Raw genomic sequence first — 8,223 nt, forward strand, 5'->3', positions numbered from 1 at the left:
AAGAAGCCAGTCACAAAAGACCACATCTTGTATGATTCTATTTGTATAAAATGTTCAGAACAGGCAATTCCATGGGAATAGAAAGCAGATTAGTGGTTGCCAGGGGCTGGGATAAGGGGGAATGGGGCAGTGACTGCTTAATGGCTTTTTGGGTGATGAAAATGTTCTGGAATTAGATAGTGGTGATGCTTGCACAAGTCTGTGAATATACTGAAAGCTACTGAATTGTACACTTTAAAGGAAAGAATTGTATAGTATAAATACAGCTGTTATAAAAAAATATAAAAGATTGTTCAGGCTTTGAATGAGGACTGGAGGAGCCCATCCTTGAGCCAAGGGCAGAGATGTGGAGCATGAACTTTGCAGCCTCATTTTAGGCCCTTCAGCGACTTTTCTGTTTTCTGATTTAAAAGTGTTTTCTAGATTGCCGATGCTGCCAGATAAATGACTTTCCTGATCTGTACTTGAGAAGGCAAATATACATTCATGTTTGTTTTTGACATACAATTTTATAAAACGTAACTGTTGCTACCTTTTATGGCACCCTTCTATTCACTTATTCTGGGCTAATTTCTGGAATTCTCACTCCAACTTTTTAAGGTAGGTATTACAATTCACCCCATTTTACTGAGGAAACTGAGACACAGAGAAGTTAAGTAACTTAACCAAGGGTACGCAGCTAATAAGTAGCACAGAATTTGAACCGTGATGGTCAGCCTCCAGCACCTACGCTCCTAATTGCTACACTACATAGCCTCAAAGCCAATCTAACCTCTTGGTAAAGAGCCTCAACTCTTTATAAGGCATTGTTTTGTGTGAGGTCGAAATTATAGCTCTGTGCTGAAACTGCATGCTCATTCATAAACAACTGATGAAGTAGCGAGTCACCAATTGAAATGTGATCTTGCTTATGTGCATAGCCAAGGCAGTAACACTAATATAGCTGAGCTGGCTATTATCCCCACTAGCATACCCTTTTTTTAGATCTTTTCTTTTCCTCCTTAGGTGAGGTCTTTATTAGGTCCTGCCCACTCTGGAGGTTGCTGCTCCAAGGCCACAGCTTTCTTCCCATATGTAGACTGCTCCACACAACAAATCTCTGTCTGAAAGGTTGCACAAAAGAGGCCTGGAAAAGAAGTGGCTTAAAATGCTCAATTGCAGTGTTCTGGCAAAAGGACTAATTGGCATTTTTATTCCAAAGGGGAAAAATTGCCTAATAGCAAGAATCAGCGAGTAGTACCACCCATGCAAACTGTTCGTTCTTGTTTCAGCTCAAAGGCCTCAAGTGGGGGAAAACAGCTCTTGTTTGCTCGGTGTTTTGTGTGGTAGAATCAGACTGATGCTGTTTAAATTCGACGCACAGGCCAATTAGAATCACGAAGCAGTTCCGTCTTTTTTTTGTTATTTTTTTTCCATGGTATTTTATACTACCAAAAATACACTCTGTTAAAACTCAAACTCCCACTACCTACCTAACTTAAATGTAGAAAATAGGACAGGGATTTTTTTTTGCAAAGTCTTCTGTACATATATTTACTATAAACTGACTAGAAGATTTAAGAGTTTTAGACATCTATAAAAAATTGGGTGATTTTCTGAATTGAGTGGAAAGCAGATGGCTGTGATTTCTACGTTAATATCCAGTTGACTAGTTGTGAGTCAAATCCTGCAGAAGCAGAGCGCAGGAGGGTGGAGGTGGAGGCAAATGAGAGTAATAGAGGTAGGCTGTGAGTAGCAGAGAATTTTCTCCAGCACTTTGGGGGAAAACTGAATTTTGGATCACATATGTTAACTTATCTTTCCATTTAATTCTTTTCTAATGTATGGGGACAAAGAGAAGGTATGTTCCTGGAGGCCATTCCCTCTATGATGTCTCTTCCTGTAGCTCTGGCCCAGATAGAGGCCTCGTAAACGTGAGGCTTAAAGTAAAGGCTCCAGCTGGGTAGAGGATGGCAAGCAACGTGGTTTGCAGATGAGATTGTGTCCTTAGCATTCGTTGTGACTTCACATATAAATCTTGTTCAAGCATTGTCATTTGTCCTCGTGTTTGGTCTTTAATTTACATGGTTCTACATCAGTGGTGTTCCTTTCTCTCAGAAGACTCCACCTCAGCTCCTTTTCATTCATATCTTCCCATGTCCAGATACCAACTGTTTGTCAAAGAACAGTTCAAAACACAAATACCATTGGATTCTGCAACTTGGAAATTATGTCTTTCCTTTTCTTAAACTCCTGGAATACATTGCATATGTCTCTGTCAAGGTGTTGGCCCCTTTTTACCCTGTTGCCACTGTGGAGTAGACTCCTATGGCTGGTACTAGAACTACAAGTTCTGTATCCTCCATAGTGGCTGCACAAGGGCTCAGTATGTGGGCTGAACCAATGAACAAATGAATGTACTTCAGGGTTAAGAAATATGACTTAGTGCTTGATACTGATACTAGACTAGGTTATATCCCACCAACCATTGTGAGGGTGCCAAACACCTCTCAAACTTGATTAAACTGAGCAAAGGACAATTGGAAATTTCAGCAAGATTCTCTCCCTGTTAGTATAACTTGGGACTTTCCTCTCTATTGCCCTATACTCCTTGGCTCTTCAGTGCTCATGATGTCCCGAGAAAAGAGTGGTTTTACATAATTTATAATTCAAAAGAGTGCATTTTTCAGACACCCTCACATAGCACCATGTGTAACTCTTACACATAGTGCTTACACATGTAACTCTTACACATAGAAGAGTTACACATGGTGCTGTGTGAGAGTCTCTGAAAAAGGGCACATAGACCCAGCCCCTTCTCTCTGAACATGGCATTGATGCAAACATATGCAGACAATATAATTAAACATTTCAGCTCCCATGTAGGTTTATAAGAAATTGTTTGTGTCTGAGGTTGGTGAGTGCCTGGATTGGGAGGAAGGAGAGAAGCAAGTCCTGAATCGTGCATCCATTTGCAGGTACTGAGTTCTGTTTTGTTTCCCACATATTCTGCCTTCTTCTCACTGAAGAAAGTACTTTCTAGTGCTAACATCTTGTGAGTTTGGCTTCCTTAAAACCCTGTCCCTGGGAACAAAAGAAAATTCCCCTACTCAAGGGCTGAGAGAAACAGGTCCAGATTAAAACCTTCTGGCTTTGGATTTGGTTGGGCGGAACCTTTGTTTAAAAATTGATATCTTTGGAATGTAATGCTGCAAAAAAAAAAGACGACATCTCTTCATATTGTATCTGGTGCTTGGATTAAGAGAACTCTGTGGTATAGAAGATAGCTCCAAGCACAGGATATCAGGACATCCGGGTTTTAGCACTCATTGTGTCATCTACTCTCTATGGAGCAGCCGACAAATTGCTTTTACTTTCTTGGTACTTGGTGCCCTTGCCTCTAAACTGAAGAGTTGGACTTCATCATCTGTGGGTCTCTGCATATTTAAAATAAACTAAATTTTACCTGATTGTTTTCTCATTACTTACAGAGTGTGTTTTCTTCATTCAAAGGGGTTTGGTGGGGGATCTTCTCATACATTTTGGAATGCCTGTAGGATATATTCACTTCTTTTGGGTTGATATGAAATGTTTCGTAGCCCTAAAGCAATTTACTACAATTGACTTTACTATGTGGGGTTCCATTTCACGTTATAAAATAGAGGGAAAATTTTCTTCTGGTTTGTTGTAAGTTAGTAATATTAGACTACCTATGGCCCCCTCCTTTTGAACATCATTAGTGGAAAGAGAGGCGATAAACACTATCTTGTAATGTTCAGTTCATAACGAAGAGCATTTGGAAGCTTTTTCCAGGGTAGGTTTATGGGTGATGATTCTGTGCTGCTGTCGCCAGAAGGGGCTTGACCAACCATTGAGGAATTAAGACATAAATAGATGCTCTTTGGGTCAACTCCCTGTTCTCAAGGCCAGACACCTAGAATTCAGTCCCTATCAGGCATATCAACTGGATTTTTGTCAGAGGATTCAGTCACTCTTTTAATTGGTGACCAATTGGTATTAACTCTCCAATACTTTTGAAACTCTTGAGGATGTGAAATCCATGTTATCAATCCATCATCAGTCCATCCAACAAAAGTTTACTGTGCTCTACTCTGTACCAACCACTGTTCTACTACAACTGTGAACAGAACAGATAAGAATCTGTGACCTCTATAGAGTTTATATTTTAGTGGGGCAGTAGGGTGGCAGAGTGACAGATAATGACCTAAAGAAGGAAGTATATATTAACAGTATGTTAAATGACAGTAAATACTATGAGAAAATACTAAATCCAGGGAGGTGAGTAGAGAATATTGGTAGTGGGATAGCAATTTAAATTTGCATAAACTATTTTGGAAAAAGCTAATATTTGAGGCGGTACAGAGTAGTGGTTCCAAACATGGACTTTGGAGCCAGAGTTGTTGGGTTCAGATGCAGGGTCTATTATTTTTCAGTTGTGCAACTTTGGGCAAAACTAGTGAAAATGATCTAGCCTCCAGGCTTTAGTAGGACAGTCTGGTGAAGGAGACCTGCAAATAGCTAAGAGACAGGGCAGAATGAAATGAGTGCTTCATAGAGAAATAAGCAGCAGATTGTGCGAGTTCCTTCTGGGGAATCAGAGGAGATCTCATAGAGGAATTTGAATTGGGCCTTAAATGGCCTTGAATGGACCTTAAATTGATTAAAGTTTTAGGGAGGCAGATTGACACCTAAGGTACACATCCCTAAAAGCTGTGGTTGCCCAAAGGCAGAGTGAGCTGCCTCTGGAGGTGTCGCTAGTGATGTCTGAGCCCAGGGTGAGTGTCCGTTGATGAGAGAGGTAGTAGAGAAGATTCACACATTGGATGGACAAGTTGAACTTGGTGGTCTTGATTACCTTCCAACCAGAGATTCTGTGATTCTACAATATTTAAAGTGCTGCAAGCCAGATTATTCTCTTTTATATTTGAGACATCTCATTGCCTGCCCTCTACAAAGCTGTTTGCATAAACTGTAACTTCCTCTGAACAATGTTTTACTGGGACAAGTTAAATTAATCAAATCTCTGTTTGAATAATCAGAAATTCCAGATTGGTGTGCTAATATCAGTAAAGTCTTATTGTTGAGTATTTTGAACAGGTGTAGCCTCCTGAATTTGGGGTGGAGTAAAGGGCCCTGTGACTGACCTTGGAAAACTCAGCTTGTTTCTATCCAAATGTAGCTAAGACAGGTGAACTCCAAAGCTTGAGCTCACTTCTCCATTTTGCTCCCTATAGTGTGATCAGTAATAAAATCACTTGTGAAATCTGTTTGTATTTCATGTATGTGATGTCTTGTCCATTATATTATTAACTATGTGTTGCAGAAGGATGCATCAGTTACTACATGTTCTTTTATCCACGTGGCCCATGGGCCCCTTGTATTTAGTCTGTACATTTATGCAAACTGTCATGGTCATTATTGTTGGAAACCAAAATGTATGGACTAATCTATTCTTATTTTAAGGAGTGTTGTAAACTTTGACTTCATGATGTGAGAAATTTACAGTCCATAGGCTAGAGAGCCCATCTTTGCTCAGCTTAACATGTAAGCCTAGTTTCACCTTCTGTCTTTCAGGAACCCTAGGCTGTTTCTATTTCTAGTGCTAGAAGAAATAACGTTTATTCTGCCTGTATTTAAACCTCATACCTGGGCTCTGGCTCACACTGCCTTTGTAGGTGACCTGCAGGTCCCTAGCTTCTGAATATCCCAAGCTCTGTGGTTGAACTAGGCCCTCGTCTTAGGTTACCATCTTTTGATAGTTCTTTAAAATGGAATAACTTTTTGGAGTAGTCCAGGATAGAGGACTTCATTTTCCAATTCAACTGGCACTGCCAGTAAGGATTACAGGTCAGGTAAGAGAAAGCCAAACTGATCTTTATGTTAATATTTCTCATCAGCAATCAACACATGAGACATTTTATATTGTAAGTTATTTGCTTGGCTCCCCTTCCTCATCGCTTCTTCTCTTTATTCCAAACAAGATGTGTAATGCCGTTGTTCAATGGTAGTATTCCTGTAAACAACTGTATATAAGCCCCTGAGCTTAGACTTTAAAGGTAGAACATCAAGGCCCAGAAAACTTAATAATCCAATGTTCTAAAACTTCTCAGAATAAAAATTAATTCAATAAAATATGTTAAATAGCATTTGGAGTGTGTGTGTAGTGGTGAAGAGTAGTTAATGAGTAACTGACCACACAAAGATGGAGTTGTAGGGCTCCAAGACGTGAATGGTACTGAAAGACAAGAGAAGAGGAGAGTTAAGAGCTGGGGCTGGAGGGAGACAGGGCCTGCTCAGGACTGTGTATTGTCAGTTAGACCTGCTCTTGGTTTGCCTTGCTTGGTTTCAGAGCCAGCCCCTGCAAGGAACCAGTTTTTTTGTTTGTTTGTTTGTTTATTTGTTTTTTGGTTTTTGTTTTTGCAGTCTTCTGCTTTCCAGTTCACCTTATTTTTTATTGTTCTTCTTTCTGATTCAGAGTTTAGAGCTGTTGACCTGGTGGCTTCTTTACCTAGGGTTGAATGTTTTGGTCACTAAAATAACACATCATAGGGGCTATTTGTGTGCTTCTCTTCATGACAGGGCATGTGTGGACAGACAGATTGGAGCTTGGAAAAGCATCCCTTTTGGCTGAGATCTCAGAACACCCGAAAGCCCTGTCTTACAGGAAAAAAAAAAAAATGAGACATGACAAAAATAAACCAAGCCAACCCAGAGCAAGATACTTGTTATTCTTTTGTGAACTCTATGGAAATGAATAAAACCGTTTATTTTTCTTCTTGTGATTAGCTGTAAGGTCTGCTTTAAAAGACAATAAATTCACTCAAAAGTTGCTTTCAAAGATTTTTTTTTTATTGGGCAGAAAGCATCCTAATAAAAAACCGGCTATATGCAAATAAAGTCATTTCTGTTTCTGGAAATCAGGTTTATAAGCACCACAAATACATTTCAATTGATAAAGAGAGCAGTAGGTAAAAATGTATAGTCAAATACTTCCTGTTCACTACCAACATATACATATTTTTCTAGTACATTGCTCAATTGTGAAATCAGGACGAAAGCATGCAATAAACATTTTTTTGCAGCAAATTTTAGTAAAATATCTGTAAAAAGAAGACCAAATATACCAATGTTGAATATTACAATGTATTTGATTAATTTTTTCTTCTTTTAATACAAAATTGTCAGATAATCTTGTCCTGCAAAAATACTACATTTTAAAATTCTGTGTGGTGCTATCAGGCACCCCCGGTCTCTTCGAGCTATAACTGGTACCGAGCTCGTGCTGCTTGTCAAAATTTAATGAGAGGGCCCGTTCTAAAATAATTGAATTTTCATATCAGAACGAACCAGGATTACTCAGACAATAAAATTGCTGAGTCCTGTACTGTTACCGGCAAATACCTTTTGCTTTGCTCATGAAATCAGTATGTAAATGTTCAGGGTTTGTATTTAAGGCATCTTAGGCATTTGGAGTTGTAGTACTAGCAATAATTTCAAATGGTGCCGGTGATAAGTAGCTGGTTTTTTATAATGTTCAAAGTGTAATTTGTTTGGTGAATCAGGATAAGCATTTGGTTTATATTTTATATAAATGTTAATGCACTTGCAGTTTAATTATATTTCTTAACTTTTAACATTTCAGAAGTCAAATTTGAGGACTAGTCCATCAGATTGTCTTGCTTTCATAACATTCTGAAAAATGGGAGCACCCCTATGCAGTGAGTTTAAAAAGTAAGAGGTGCCTGGAAAGTTCATGATGGTATGTTTTGGAAGCTGGCAGCACTGATAATGAAGTGGGAGAAATGCCATTCCATAGGTGTGCCCTCCTGCATAACGGTGAGCTCTCTGAGACACAGCATGGAACTTGAGAGTCCTCTATCAAGAGCAAGGAAGACACCTTAGGGAGTGGCTAATTTATTTCACTTATGATAGTTGAGTTGCAGAGCAACTATTGAATAAAGTAATATAATTTTTAAAATTTAACAAGAGTTTCTATAACATTGCAGTAATTGAGGGTATCAGGACAGAAAAGAGCAATTTCTAGTGTGGTAGCGAAAGTTGGTTTAAAAAGTGTTATTTTCTATATTCTTGTTTTAAAATGATTTGCAGGATTGTAGCCTTTAAGCAAATGTGTACTCAATCAAAATTAGCTATGTAATTTGCAAGAGATAACAGTACTTGTCAAAATTAGAACTTTTTTTTCATATCCCCTTCATGATATGG

Source organism: Pan troglodytes, chromosome X (assembly GCF_028858775.2).
Source record: "Pan troglodytes isolate AG18354 chromosome X, NHGRI_mPanTro3-v2.0_pri, whole genome shotgun sequence".
Taxonomy (NCBI): domain Eukaryota; kingdom Metazoa; phylum Chordata; class Mammalia; order Primates; family Hominidae; genus Pan; species Pan troglodytes.